Genomic DNA, 16,437 nt, shown 5'->3' with positions numbered 1-16,437 from the left:
TTGACAGTGCAGTGTCACACTCACTGACTGTAGACACCCTAGCAAAACCCAAGAAGTTAGACTGGGGTATTCATCAACATATCTCCTGTCTGCAAAACTGGTGCAAAGAAACAGCACCAGGTTTATCAGGGAGAAAAAAAACAAATCCTGGATTACCAATAATGCCATAAAGTTTCCTTAGAAAGATCCAATTTTACTGATGTGTGCCCTGTGAAAAATGAATTTCAGATACATTACGTGGGATATATCAAACTGCAACTCAATCTTGTGGGGGTTTGGGGTGGAGGGTTACCCCAGTTTGCAGCCGGACGACAATGGTAAATAAACCTTGCCCCTTATTCAATATAATGTGAGGCCCCATGCCTGCGCTGGAGCATATTTTGGTCCCATTTATTTGAATTGAGCAGATCTCTTCACGAGGATTGGGAAGCCGCTTTGCAGTATTGTAATGGGGGATATATTTTCGTCCATGGGGGTTCCTTCCATTTGACTTAGCTTGTTAGCCAGGAAGTTTCAATCACCTTAGACTTGGCAAATGGAATACTGCACATCTTATGCGTTGTGTACTGTAACTCCTTTATAGCTCGTATTGACCCTCACCAAAAGCACACGCTGACATACACAGCAAAATACCTTGATATATTGATGCTAAAAGACTCAAGTGGCAAGTGGGACTCTTTGTGTTTATGTTCTGAAATTTTCCATGTGCCTCCCCCAATCTGTTGATGAAATAATGACCGTGTTTCACTTCACACACAAAACCTGTAACGTTTTATTTTTCAATCGGATGCAAAACGAGCCCAGGGAGTGCTGTGCTGTCATAAGGGCCTGTCAAAGCAGGTGTGCCACTGGCTTGAGTACCAAGGCATGTTATGATGTCATATATTAAATACACAGTATTGCTATATGCAGTAATGTAATAGGTTGGAAGTAGTCACCATTCGCTGGTGTTTTGAAACGCATAGTAACTTCATGGTGGAAGCTACTTTACCACAACTTGCAAAGCCAGAGTATATTGTCGTCACCAAATAATTAGATGGCGTTAGCTAGTGTGGCAAAGCACAAGATGTGACAGGTCTTTGTGTAAGCAGCCACACCATCGTTATCTCTGTGTATCTTGTATCTGAGGTGCCCTGTATCTGTCGTTTCCTTCTTAATCATCCTGCCTGTTTCTTCCGGCGCTGGAGACAGACTAAGCAGCGTTTTCCAATACTCCGTGGGCGGCAGGAAGAAGATGGCCCCCTCACAGCCGAACTCCTACACGGGAGAGGAAAGCAAACATTACACTTACTCAATAGCAAATACAAATATCACGTGTGATCACACTCACGTCACAGACAGCTCCGCAACCCCGCCTTTGCCCATTATCTCTAAGTATACAATGCTTCCATTGCGGACAGGGATTCTGGGTAATGACATGCAAATGAGCGCACAGTGTCACCGTTTGCTTCTTATCCATTTTAACCCACTATAAGCTTATGCCTGCCGCATTACACATCTGTTCATCACAGCCTGGGTTCAAAAGCGTGCATAGCCATAACCCTACTCAGATTAGACACTCAGACTCATGTAATGCATGATGCTCTGCCAGTTTTACGCAGGCAAAGGGGCTTCTCTGGCAGGAAATGGCTATACAGTAGTGATGTTCTAGAGCACCGGTTCCCAACCTTGTTACACTGTGCACCCCCTGCTAGAAAATATTAGTTCTGCAAACTTAATTAATAAATCTTATTGCCTCCTCATCAGACGATTGCTAATATAACTGTTTGACTAATCCCAGGCAGCATAGTGTCCTGAGCTCGTAGGGGCAACACACACACACACACACACACACACACACTCAATAAGGACGTAACTGTACCTCCGTGTGTGCAGGCAGCATGGGCGGTATAGCTGTCAACCACTGCGGAAGCTTCCAAAGTCACGTCCTACAATACCTTGCTGCTGTGGATGCAAAGCATTGTGGGGAGCGACTTCGTAAGCTCCTGCTGTATGTGACAGCTACATCACTCACACTATGGTGCAGTTTGGGACCTTGCTAAGTGCACAGGCCCCACACAGGCTCAGGAACTCACTATACTGCCGGGGACCTGCCGTTACAGATAAGGATTATGTGATGCTCCACTGGTCTCCAGAAAGGAAAAGGCTAGACTATATTCTGGATGGAAATAAGAAGATAGATTAATGGATGCTCCATAGATCTCTGTCAGGGAAATAAAGTTGTCACTCAGTCCTTACCAACTGCCCTGCTTTACCAGTCAATATAGTGAGAAGCAGTCAATATAATGAGAAGCAGTCAATATAAGGAGAAGCAGGGGGATGCAGTTAATAATGCATCAACTTTGATTCACTTGAATGGAAGTTAATGTATCCTTCACTGTGTGTCACACTGCTTCTTGCTGTGCTGAACACTTGTGTGTCTCACTTACACAGCAACTGCACTGTGGGACATGAACAAGGGATTTTCACGCCATTGTATCTGCGGAGCTAATTTCAAGTGCTGGTTACATGTCCTTGGGGGGTGTCCTGTTTGACAGCCTAACAATAAGAGATTCCCCATGCACTAAGCTTCAACAGTTGGCTCTTCCAGATCCAGAATAGTCCTCCTGTCCCTTAAAGGGAGAACGTGTAAGAAACAAATGACAGAAGGCAACACAAAGAGTCGATAGTAGCAGGGAGGGGTCGGAGTTGGCCCTGACGTTTCGTAGTTAGTTGATCAATACAAGTGCAATAAGTCCAAGGGTTATTGTGCCAGCAGGCCCCCACTTCCAGACAGACTGTAATTCAGTTCTTATTATTAGTGACTTTTGTCCTGGCCACCTGCAGCTTCCTTCTCTGTGAGCCAATCAGAATGTAGGTGCTCTGTACCACGTAGTACCACTACACGTGGACCATTGCAGGTGCATGCAATGACGTGGCCTCTAACAGCTACATTTCTTTCCTTGCAAACGGCCAATGATTCAAATAACATTTCCTTTCAAGCTGGGGGCTCTCAGCCCCTCATTTCAAAGCCCCACCCCCACCCCCCCGTTCACAATAAAATATATATAAAAAAATGGAAGCAGCACCGACAGCTATTTTAACCGTGCAATCCAAACTCAACTCTGGATACAAGGGCCCATATTCACTAAGTGATGCTATGCTGTAGTGCGAGACACCGGCATATTCATATGAATGAATTATATATTATATCGTCTAAATGTAGCATAGGTTGAACTTGATGGACATACAGGTATGTCTTTTTTCAACCTCATCTACTATGTAACTATGTAACAGAGGGTTCTTTACAGTAAGGGCAGTTACAATGTGGAATTCATTACCCATGGAGACTGTGATGGCAGATACAATAGATATGTTCAAAAAAAGGTTGGACATCTTTTTAGAAAGGAAAGGTATACAGGGATATACCAAATAAGTAAACATGGGAAGGATGTTGATCCAGGGAGTAATCTGATTGCTATTTGGAGTCAGGAAGTAATTTATTTTCCCCTTATGAGATATGATTGGATGATAGGTCACTGGGGTTTTTTGTTTGCCTTCCTCTGGATCAATATAATGTAAGTACAGATATAGGATAAAGTATCTGTTGTCTAAATGTAGCATAGGTTGAACTTGATGGACGTATGCAGTTTTTCAACCTCATCTACAATGTAACTATGTAGCTATGTAACTATGTAACTATGTAGCTATGTAACTATGAATTGTAATGTGTCTTCAAGACACCAGGAGATGTCTTATGGAATAGCACCACTTAGTAAATATGGTCCGCTATGTTTGACTTTGGCACAGGCACTAGGTCACATTATGTTTATGTACTGTTTTATATCTTATTTAATTGCTTGTTCAGGTGCATAATGTGTATATTTGTTAAAGTCAGCGGGACTGGAAAGCTGTCCGTGGCTGTAACTGTACAGCCTTTTTTTGCCATTATTCATTTTGGAGGGGGGAAGAAATAGGAATTATTGGCTGCTACTTTGTCTATGGGAAATAAGAGTTTCTATTGAATGCTTAGGATATAAGTTCAATGCAGAATATAATAAGAATGTATTAATAATGCATATTGAGCTGGCAATATATCCATCATCATATGTATTAACACAATACAGGGTCAGTTATGTATGACCAGTGACCTCTATCACAATGGCAGTATGGGATGTCAGAGGTAGACCCATATCATTTCTGCTCATGCCCCTTATGAAGAGGGGAACAGACAGGGGCAGAAGCATTTGACAAAGAGGAGAGGTAAGAATGGGGTGAGAGAATTGTTTAGGGAAGAAAGAAGATAAAATAGAGTAAATTACAGAGGGGTTAAACAGATTCTGCAGATTCCTTGCAGGGGGTGGATCGGTAATGCTCAGTAGGTCACAGGTATCGAAGGAGTTAAACAACGCACTCTGGGTCACCCACAGGGAACAAGTAAGGGATGCTCTGCAGGTGCCTGGCAGGGATGGCATTCTGGCCGCCTGGTTCTCACCTGGCACTGCCCGCCTGCTGACTCTCTCCCGGGCTTTGGCGGCGGAGCTGCCTGAGGACTCGGATGAGATGGGTGAGCTGCATCAGGGTCAGTTCAGGATCTGGTCCTACCAGACGAGGGCGCGGGCACTGTAAGCATGGAGGGGTGCCCAGCAGAGAGAGGCACCCCCTTCTGTTCATGCCCAGCAGCTGCAATGCAGGCTTGTTTCCATAGCATGAAGCGTACTGAAACAGAGACACACATTACAACTCTATCACAGCCCCTGTGTCCTCCTCTGCTGTTCCTGTACTGACACCCTACACACACATCACTGCCACCACATCTTCACCCAACCCTGCAACAACCTGACCCATCACTCAGCTCTGCTGTGCAGCTCAATCCTGACCTACAGCACTCTCTGCAAGGGCGGTATTGATTCTGTCCCTAACCAGATAGGGTACTGTACATACATAGCTCTGTCACTGCAGCACTCTCTGCTATTCCAGTACTGAATCCGTCCATCCACACACAGATCTACCATTCCACCTCCCACCCTGACCTGCAGAACTCCCTTCTACACTGTCACCAAGTCACCTTCCATGGGTTACACCTGACCTTATAGCACTCTACCAGTTCAGGGATGCCTTGTGGAAAAGCTACAAAGTAACTGGCACTACCAAGGATCTCAATCACTACAGATGCATGCGGAACATGTGCACAAGGCAAACAAGGCATGCAAAAGCACAATATTACTCTGACAATCTCCACCAAAATACATCAAACCCAGCTAACTTCTGGAAGGTTATCAACAATATATTCCAGCCTCCTAACCATCAACCAAGTAATATCACTAAGGGGGATATTACTCTGACAAACTCCACTGACATTGCAAATGCATTCAATGATTACTTTGTGGGGTGTGCCACTAACTTATTAGCGAAACGCAGCCCAAACCACAAACCTGAATCTCATCCTGGGAGTACCCCTATAGTCCCACCCCCTCCCAACACTGCCCACAATTTTCAATTTGGCCCAGTATCTGAAGAGGAGATTATACAAGCGCTCCTCAAACTAAAACTAAGCAGCCAATGTGGACCCGACTTACTACAATCTAGGTTCCTACGACTTAGTGCCCCAGCCATTGCCAAACCAATTGCGTCCATAGTCAACTCTATCCTGTCTGCAGGCCATATCCCTAAGACCTGGAAAACTGCCAGAGTTGTCCCAATCTTCAAAAGTGGGGACAAAAACACTGTCTCAAACTACAGGCCAATCTCACTTCTCCCAATTCTATCCAAATTCATGGAAAAATGTGTCCACTCCCAACTAAGCGATTTCTACACCAAGACAAATTTCCCTAGCCAATTCCAGTCTGGGTTTCGTCCCAAACACTCCACCGTAACTACCCTGCTAAAAGTTTGCAATGAAATCCAGTGTGGAATGGAACGGGGACAACTCACTGGTGCAGTATTCCTAGATTTTGCAAAGGCTTTTGACACAGTTGATCATGCTATCCTGCTTAACAAACTCGAGAGCTCTGGAATAGGGAAGCATGCTTTAAACTGGTTTCAGTCCTACCTATCAGGAAGATCCCAACATGTGTCCATCTCAGGCTCTAACTCCAACCCCCTGGATATCACCTGTGGTGTCCCGCAAGGCTCTGTTCTGGGGCCCCTACTCTTCTCAGTGTTCATTAATGATCTTCCCACAGCTTGTAAGGAAGCCTCAATACACATGTATGCAGATGACACAATCCTGTATGCACACAGCCATAGCCTCTCTGACCTTCAACACATACTTCAGTCTGACTTTTTGAGACTCGAAAACTGGATTTCCCAAAACAAACTGTTTTTAAACACTGACAAGACTGTAACAATGGTATTTGAGACCAAGACTAAATTTGTAAAGCTTCCAGTGACTGAGCTCCTGATTAGAACCAACGCTAACACCACCCTAACCCCTGTCACTAGTTTTAAATACCCGGGCTTATGGTTTGACTCCCACTTAACATTCAGGATGCACATTGATACCCTGACAACCAAGACCTATGCCAAACTAGGGGTACTTTACAGGAACAAATCCTCCCTAAGTCTCCTGGTCAGAAAGCGTATCGCACAGCAGATGCTAATGCCAATTATTGACTATGGAGACATAGTATATGGCTCGGCACCTCAAACCCACCTTAGCAAACTTGACACCCTCTACAATTCAATTTGTCGTTTTGTTCTCCAATGCAACTACAACACACATCACTGCGAAATGCTCAAAGAACTAGATTGGTCAACACTAGAGTCTAGGCACAAAGTTCACCTTTCCTGTCTTGCCTTTAAATTCTTCATGGGCCGAGTACCCAGCTACCTGAACAAGCTCCTCACCTCTACCACTTGCAGCACCTATCACCTGAGATCAGACTCCAAAAGACTGTTCATGGTCCCAAGGCTCAACAAAGTATCCGGCCATTCCTCCTTCTCCTACCGTGCACCCCAAAACTGGAACAACCTACCAGAGACTCTCACATCCACCACCAGTTTAAGTTCTTTCAAATCTAAGGCTGTCTCACATTTTAACCTGGTCTGTAACTGTTTCATACGCCCATAATATATATTTTCTTTAACTGTGCAGTATACCCTGTTCATTTATGTAACTGTACTTGTAACCATGTACTATTTGTTTTACTCTGTGCCCAAGACATACATGAAAACGAGAGGTAACTCTCAATGTATTACTTCCTGGTAAAATATTTTATAAATAAATAAATAAGATAAGAGCAGTTTGGATTACTCACAGGCAGGAATGTGGCCATCAGTGCTAGGTGAGGCAGCTCCGGACAATGTTAGATCCTGCAGCTGCTCCTCAGACAGATGGGTAGATAGATCAAGATAGAGATATATGATTGATTGATAGATAGATAGATAGATAGATAGATAGATAGATAGATAGATAGATAGATGATAAATAGATAGATAGATGATAAATAGATAGATAGATAGATGATAAATAGATAAATAGATGATAAATAGATAGATAGATAGATGATAGATAGATAGATAGATAGATAGATAGATAGATAGATAGATAGATAGATAGATAGATAGATAGATAGATAGATGATAAATAGATAGATAGATGATAAATAGATAGATAGATAGATAGATAGATAGATAGATAGAAAGATAGATAGATAGCTATATAGATAGATGTTGAATAGCTTTATAGATAGATGTTGAATAGCTTTATAGATAGATGATAGATAGATGATAGATAGATGATAGATAGATAGATAAATAGATAGATTGAAAAAACTATATATTCTCCTTTAGTTTTCCCTGTGTGTATTTCTCCTTCTGTATCTCCCCTCTCGCATTCTGTAGCAGCCCTCCCTGTGCCCTCCCTGTGCCCTCCCTGTGCCCTGCCTGTTATATAGTACCCCCTCCTCCCCCACAGAGGGGGCAGCAGGTACCCCGGGCTGTTGCTCTGAGTGTCCGGTGTCGGTGTGAGCTCACCCTGTCTCAGGTTCTGTGTGTAACGCTCACATTACAGAAACACAGGGGTAAGTGAATGAAGCCAGAACACCGAGCCCATGAATAAAACACGAAGGTGTGCTAACGCGCCCCACCTTATACCTGTGATTCTGGCAATCACGGTGTGTCCGTTATATACACATTATATACACTGATTTGATGGCACTTTGCAATGTATTCTTTATATTCCATAAGTCATTAAGTAACTAAGAATGTGTTAGTTTGTGTATTGTACGTGTCACTGTGTATGTATGAATGTCTTTATTTATATAGCGCCATTAATGTACATAGCCCTTCACAGCATTACTATACGTGACAATCATATAAATAATAACTAATACATAAAGGGGAGAAGTGCTTCAAACATAAAAGTAACATTTAGGAAAAGGAGTCCCTGCTCCGAAGAGCTTACAATCTAATCTGTTGGTAGGAAGAACGTACAGAGACAGTAGGAGGGTGTTCTGGTAAGTGCATCTGCAGGGGGCCAAAGTTAATGTATGAGGTGTTAATTATCAGCCATGGAGCTACTCATATGCTTCGTTAAGCAGGTGTGTTTTAAGGTGGGTCTTAAAGGTGGATAGAGAGGGTGCTAGTCGGGTACTGAGGGGAAGGGCATTCCAGAAGTGTGGGGCAGTCAGTGAGAAAGGTTTAAGGCGGGAGAGGGCTTTAGATACAAAGAGGGTAGAGAGAAGACATCCTTGAGCAGAACACAAGAGTCGGGATGGTGTATAGTGAGAAATTAGGGCTGAGATGTAAGGAGGGGCAGAAGAGTGTAAAGCTTTAAAGCTTTAAAAGTGAGGTCATTCTGTCTGTGTGTTTTGTGGAACATTGTATATATTTATCTGTGTGTGTGTGTGTTTGATTGGATTTTCTTCCGTCTGTATTATTGATTTTGCTGCATTGTGTTGTGTATCAATTATTATGTATGTTATATGTGTGTGTCACTATGTATTATTGCGAGACTGTGTATCACTTTGTCATGACTGTGTATTATTGTGTGTATCACTGTTCTGTGTATTATTATTTGTGTGTGTGTGTGTGTGTGTGTGTGTGTGTGTGTGTCATTGTGTATCCACTGCTCTGAATATTATTGTGTGTGTATCGGGGGGGTCGCTAGCAGTGGTATTTTGAGCGATGTTCCACAAGGAGAAAGAGTAACAAATGAACACCCTAAAGTGTTCTTTAGCTGTGCACAAGCTAAGGCTGCGGACCCACTTTGGCCTGATGACTGAATGCGGCTGTTGTTCTGGTCTTTGCATGGGGGAGGCTGCATGGTGTTTTTGGGACGGTCACCAGATCAGGACAATAGGCCTCAGTAAAGGTGCTGTCCCCTTCTGCCCCCCAGCCCCTTTCACCGCCTGCTTAGGAGGCGTTGCTCAGCGCAGCTGTGACTGGCATGGGACTCTCTGATTGTCCTCACACAACACTGGCCTGTGTGTCTCGCTCCCACTCTGTCTCTGCTCCTGGTGCTGGGATTATGCGCTGAGTCCACAGGAAGGCATGGAGAGGCTTTGAGTGGAGGGTGGATGGGTATTGTCGGGAGGGGTGAGAGGCTGTCAGAGCTCCGTATTAAAGAGCTCAGAACTGAGCGACTGGTCGAGGGCAGGGGACCTTTATCCAATGGGCAAAAGGGGCAGATGCCCAGGGCCCACTGCCTTCAGTAGCCCACCCATAGCCACCGACAGGGGGAGGGGGGACAGCCAGGACTACAGTCACAGGGCCACATGCTCGTGTCTCTCGCATGCCCACATGCCGGTCCTCTCATATGCCCATGCCTCTTACATGCCTGTGCCTCTCACATGCCCATATCATGCCTCTCACATGCCGACATCTGTGCCTCTCACATGCCCGAGTCTCTCACATGCCCGTGTCTCTCACATGCCAACATGCCTGGGCCTCTCTCACATGCCCGTGCCTCTCACATGCCCCCATCACCGTGCCTCTCACATGCCCATGCCTCTCACATGCCCCCATCACTGTGCCTCTCACATGCCCACATACCTGAGTCTCTCACATGCCCGAGTCTCTCACATGCCAACATGCCTGGGCCTCTCTCACATGCCCATGTCTCTCACATGCCCACATGCCCATGTCTCTCACATGCCCACATGCCCGTGTCTCTCACATGCCCGTGTCTCTCACATGCCAACATGCCTGGGCCTCTCTCACATGCCCGTGCCTCTCACATGCCCCCATCACAGTTCCTCTCACATGCCCGTGCCTCTCACATGCCCCATCACGTGCCTCTCACATGCCCACATGCCCGTGCCTCTCACATGTCCGAGTCTCTCACATGCCAACATGCCTGGGCCTCTCTCACATGCCCATGTCTATCACATGCCCGTGCCTCTCACATGCCCACATGCCCGTGTCTCTCACATGCCCCCATCACCGTGTCTCTCACATGCCCCCATCCCCGTACCTCTCACATGCCCACATGCCCGAGTCTCTCACATGCCCACATGCCCGTACCTCTCACATGCCCACATGCCCGTACCTCTCACATGCCCACATGCCCATGTCTCTCACATGCCCCCATCCCCGTACCTCTCACATGCCCACATGCCCGAGTCTCTCACATGCCCACATGCCCGTGTCTCTCACATGCCCCCATCACCGTGTCTATCACATGCCCGTGCCTCTCACATGCCCACATGCCCGTGTCTCTCACATGCCCCCATCACCGTGTCTCTCACATGCCCCCATCCCCGTACCTCTCACATGCCCACATGCCCGAGTCTCTCACATGCCCACATGCCCGTACCTCTCACATGCCCACATGCCCATGTCTCTCACATGCCCCCATCCCCGTACCTCTCACATGCCCACATGCCCGTACCTCTCACATGCCCACATGCCCGTACCTCTCACATGCCCACATGCCCATGTCTCTCACATGCCCCCATCCCCGTACCTCTCACATGCCCACATCCCCGTACCTCTCACATGCCCACATGCCCGTACCTCTCACATGCCCACATGCCCGTACCTCTCACATGCCCACATGCCCATGTCTCTCACATGCCCCCATCCCCGTACCTCTCACATGCCCACATGCCCGAGTCTCTCACATGCCCACATGCCCGTGTCTCTCACATGCCCCCATCACCGTGTCTCTCACATGCCCATGTCTCTCACATGCCCCCATCCCCGTACCTCTCACATGCCCACATGCCCGTGTCTCTCACATGCCCTTGTCTCTCACATGCCCACATGCCCACATGCCCATGTCTCTCACATGCCCACATGCCCGTGTCTCTCACATGCCCGAGTCTCTCACATGCCCACATGCCCGTGTCTCTCACATGCCCGTGTCTCTCACATGCCCACATGCCCACGTCTCTCACATGCCCACATGCCCATGTCTCTCACATGCCCCCATCCCCGTACCTCTCACATGCCCACATGCCCGTGTCTCTCACATGCCCACATGCCCATGTCTCTCACATGCCCACATGCCCGTGTCTCTCACATGCCCAAGTCTCTCACATGCCCACATGCCCGTGTCTCTCACATGCCCACATGCCCGTACCTCTCACATGCCCACATGCCTGAGTCTCTCACATGCCCACATCCCCGTACCTCTCACATGCCCACATGCCCATGTCTCTCACATGCCACATGCCCGTGTCTCTCACATGTCCACATGCCCGTACCTATCACATGCCCACATGCCCGTACCTCTCACATGCCCACATGCCCGTGTCTCTCACATGCCCACATGCCCGAGTCTCTCACATGCCCACATGCCCGTACCTCTCACATGCCCACATGCCCATGTCTCTCACATGCCCATGTCTCTCACATGCCCACATGCCCATGTCTCTCACATGCCCACATGCCCATGTCTCTCACATGCCCCCATCCCCGTACCTCTCACATGCCCACATGCCCGTGTCTCTCACATGCCCACATGCCCGTACCTCTCACATGCCCACATGCCCGTGTCTCTCACATGCCCACATGCCCGTACCTCTCACATGCCCACATGCCCATGTCTCTCACATGCCCACATGCCCATACCTCTCACATGCCCACATGCCCGTGTCTCTCACATGCCCACATGCCCGAGTCTCTCACATGCCCACATGCCCATGTCTCTCACATGCCCACATGCCCATACCTCTCACATGCCCACATGCCCCTGTCTCTCACATGCCCACATGCCCGAGTCTCTCACATGCCCACATGCCCGTGTCTCTCACATGCCCACATGCCCGAGTCTCTCACATGCCCACATGCCCATTTCTCTCACATGCCCACATGCCCGTGTCTCTCAAATGCCACATGCCCGTGTCTCTCACATGCCCACATGCCCATGTCTCTCACATGCCCACATGCCCGTACCTCTCACATGCCCACATGCCCGTACCTCTCACATGCCCACATGCCCGTGTCTCTCACATGCTCATGTCTCTCACATGCCCACATGCCCATGTCTCTCACATGCCCACATGCCCATGTCTCTCACATGCCCCCATCCCCGTACCTCTCACATGCCCACATGCCCGTGTCTCTCACATGCCCACATGCCCGTACCTCTCACATGCCCACATGCCCTTGTCTCTCACATGCCCACATGCCCGTACCTCTCACATGCCCACATGCCCATGTCTCTCACATGCCCACATGCCCGTACCTCTCACATGCCCACATGCCCGTGTCTCTCACATGCCCACATGCCCGAGTCTCTCACATGCCCACATGCCCATGTCTCTCACATGCCCACATGCCCGTACCTCTCACATGCCCACATGCCCATGTCTCTCACATGCCCACATGCCCGAGTCTCTCACATGCCCACATGCCCATGTCTCTCACATGCCCACATGCCCGTGTCTCTCACATACCCACATGCCCGTGTCTCTCACATGCGCACATGCCCATGTCTCTCACATGCACACATGCCCGTACCTCTCACATGCCCACATGCCCGTACCTCTCACATGCCCACATGCCCGAGTCTGCCCACATGCCCGTACCTCTCACATGCCCACATGCCCGTGTCTCTCACATGCCCACATGCCCGTGTCTCTCACATGCCCGTACCTCTCACATGCCCACATGCCCGTGTCTCTCACATGCCCACATGCCCGTACCTCTCACATGCCCACATGCCCGTGTCTCTCACATGCCCACATGCCCGTGTCTCTCACATGCCCACATGCCCGTGTCTCTCACATGCCCACATGCCCGTGTCTCTCACATGCCCACATGCCCGTACCTCTCACATGCCCACATGCCCGTGTCTCTCACATGCCCACATGCCCGTACCTCTCACATGCCCACATGCCCGTGTCTCTCACATGCCCACATCCCCGTACCTCTCACATGCCCACATGCCCGTGTCTCTCACATGCCCCCAGCCCCGTACCTCTCACATGCCCACATGCCCGTACATCTCACATGCCCACATGCCCGTGTCTCTCACATGCCCCCAGCCCCGTACCTCTCACATGCCCACATGCCCGTACCTCTCACATGCCCACATGCCCGTACCTCTCACATGCCCACATGCCCATACCTCTCACATGCCCACATGTCCATGTCTCTCACATGCCCACATGCCCATACCTCTCACATGCCCACATGTCCATGTCTCTCACATGCCCACATGCCCGTACCTCTCACATGCCCACATGCCCGTGTCTCTCACATGCCCACATGCCCGTACCTCTCACATGCCCACATGCCCGTACCTCTCACATGCCCACATGCCCGTGTCTCTCACATGCCCACATGCCCGTACCTCTCACATGCCCACATGCCCGTACCTCTCACATGCCCACATGACCGTACCTCTCACATGCACACATGTCCATGTCTCTCACATGCCCACATGCCCATACCTCTCACATGCCCACATGCCCATGTCTCTCACATGCCCCCAGCCCCGTACCTCTCACATGCCCCCAGCCCGTGTCTCTCACATGCCCACATGCCCGTACCTCTCACATGCCCACATGCCCGTGTCTCTCACATGCCCACATGCCCGTGTCTCTCACATGCCCACATGCCCGTGTCTCTCACATGCCCACATGCCCGTGTCTCTCACATGCCCACATCCCCGTACCTCTCACATGCCCACATGCCCGTACCTCTCACATGCCCACATACCCGAGTCTCTCACATGCCCACATGCCCACATGCCCATGTCTCTCACATGCCCACATGCCCATGTCTCTCACATGTCCGAGTCTCTCACATGCCCCCATCACCGTATCTCTCACATGACCGTGTCTCTCACATGCCCATGTCTCTCACATGCCCCCATCCCCGTACCTCTCACATGCCCACATGCCCGTGTCTCTCACATGCCCACATGCCCGTACCTCTCACATGCCCGTGTCTCTCCAATGCCCACATGCCCGTATCTCTCACATGCCCACATGCCCGTGTCTCTCACATGCCCGAGTCTCTCACATGCCCACATGCCCGTGTCTCTCACATGCCCATGTCTCTTACATGCCCACATGCCCGTACCTCTCACATGCCCACATGCCCGTGTCTCTCACATGCCCACATGCCCGTGTCTCTCACATGCCCACATGCCCGTGTCTCTCACATGCCCGTGTCTCTCACATGCCCACATGCCCGTACCTCTCACATGCCCACATGCCCGTACCTCTCACATGCCCACATGCCCGTGTCTCTCACATGCCCACATGCCCGTGTCTCTCACATGCCCACATGCCCGTACCTCTCACATGCCCACATGCCCGTGTCTCTCACATGCCCACATCCCCGTACCTCTCACATGCCCACATGCCCGTGTCTCTCACATGCCCCCAGCCCCGTACCTCTCACATGCCCACATGCCCGTACCTCTCACATGCCCACATGCCCACATGCCCGTACCTCTCACATGCCCACATGCCCGTGTCTGTCACATGCCCCCAGCCCCGTACCTCTCACATGCCCACATGCCCGTACCTCTCACATGCCCACATGCCCGTACCTCTCACATGCCCACATGCCCATACCTCTCACATGCCCACATGTCCATGTCTCTCACATGCCCACATGCCCATACCTCTCACATGCCCACATGCCTGTACCTCTCACATGCCCACATGCCCGTACCTCTCACATGCCCACATGCCCATACCTCTCACATGCCCACATGTCCATGTCTCTCACATGCCCACATGCCCGTACCTCTCACATGCCCACATGCCCGTGTCTCTCACATGCCCACATGCCCGTACCTCTCACATGCCCACATGCCCGTGTCTCTCACATGCCCACATGCCCGTACCTCTCACATGCCCACATGCCCGTACCTCTCACATGCCCACATGCCCGTGTCTCTCACATGCCCACATGCCCGTGTCTCTCACATGCCCACATGCCCGTACCTCTCACATGCCCACATGCCCGTGTCTCTCACTTGCCCACATGCCTGGGCCTCTCTCACATGCCCACATGCCCGTGTATCTCACTTGCCCACATGCCTGGGCCTCTCTCACATGCCCGAGTCTCTCACATGCCCACCTGCCCATGTCTCTCACATGCCCTCCTGCTGGCTATTACTGGAGTTTAGTTTGTGCATTTCGAGAAAGCACACCAGGCGTTGTGAAGCTGGAAGCACACAGAGATACTCAGAATCACTATACTTTGCAGCCGCAAGGACATTGCACAAAATATGCATGGCATGACTGGCACAGGGTTCCAAGAGAAACAGAACAATGTCTGTTGAGCTGTAGAAAGCTGGAGATACTCAGTATCATTATGCAATGCAGCAGTCTTGTTCATGCTAAGGGTGTTATACATTTGGAAAACACCATTTAGATGGAGATTATCCACCGAATGAAAGTGCGAACAGAGGTTTTGTTGACACAAATACAAAATAAAATGACTCGCAGAGTTTGATACATCTCATTAAAATCTGTAACTCGTCCTATTAACATTCCCCAGATCTCAAGCTGATGGACAATGTTGCTACAAATTTGCTTTGACATATCCAGTGGTCGAAGTGGCCTCAGTAAGCAGTGATGCTATGTATGACTTCCACAGCTCCTCCTATATTTATCTAACATTGGAGGAGAATCTATTCTGACCCTATTTTGTCAAGATGTCTACAATATTTATACTTAAAGGGCAGAAATGGAGAAAGGCTTCCTAAAGCATATCAGTTTTATTTTCTTTAAATAGATTAGTGTTTTTCAACCAGGGTTCCTATGTGCTTTTGGTTTCCCCGGGTATCCCTAAAGGGATCTCTGCAGTCTTCAGGTCATTTAAAAATTGTACCAAATACAGAAGAATTTACAATGCATCTGATCTGAGACGCGCTATTAGAGAGGGTTGGGGTTCCTTACAATGCATCTGATCTCAGACGCTCTATTGGAGAGGGTTGGGGATCCTTACAATGCATCTGATCTGAGACGCGCTATTAGAGAGGGTTGGGGTTCCTTACAATGCATCTGATATCAGATGCACTATTAGAGAGGGTTGGGATTCCTT

Source organism: Ascaphus truei, chromosome 19 (assembly GCF_040206685.1).
Source record: "Ascaphus truei isolate aAscTru1 chromosome 19, aAscTru1.hap1, whole genome shotgun sequence".
NCBI classification, from domain to species: domain Eukaryota; kingdom Metazoa; phylum Chordata; class Amphibia; order Anura; family Ascaphidae; genus Ascaphus; species Ascaphus truei.
This window is presented reverse-complemented; position numbering follows the sequence as displayed.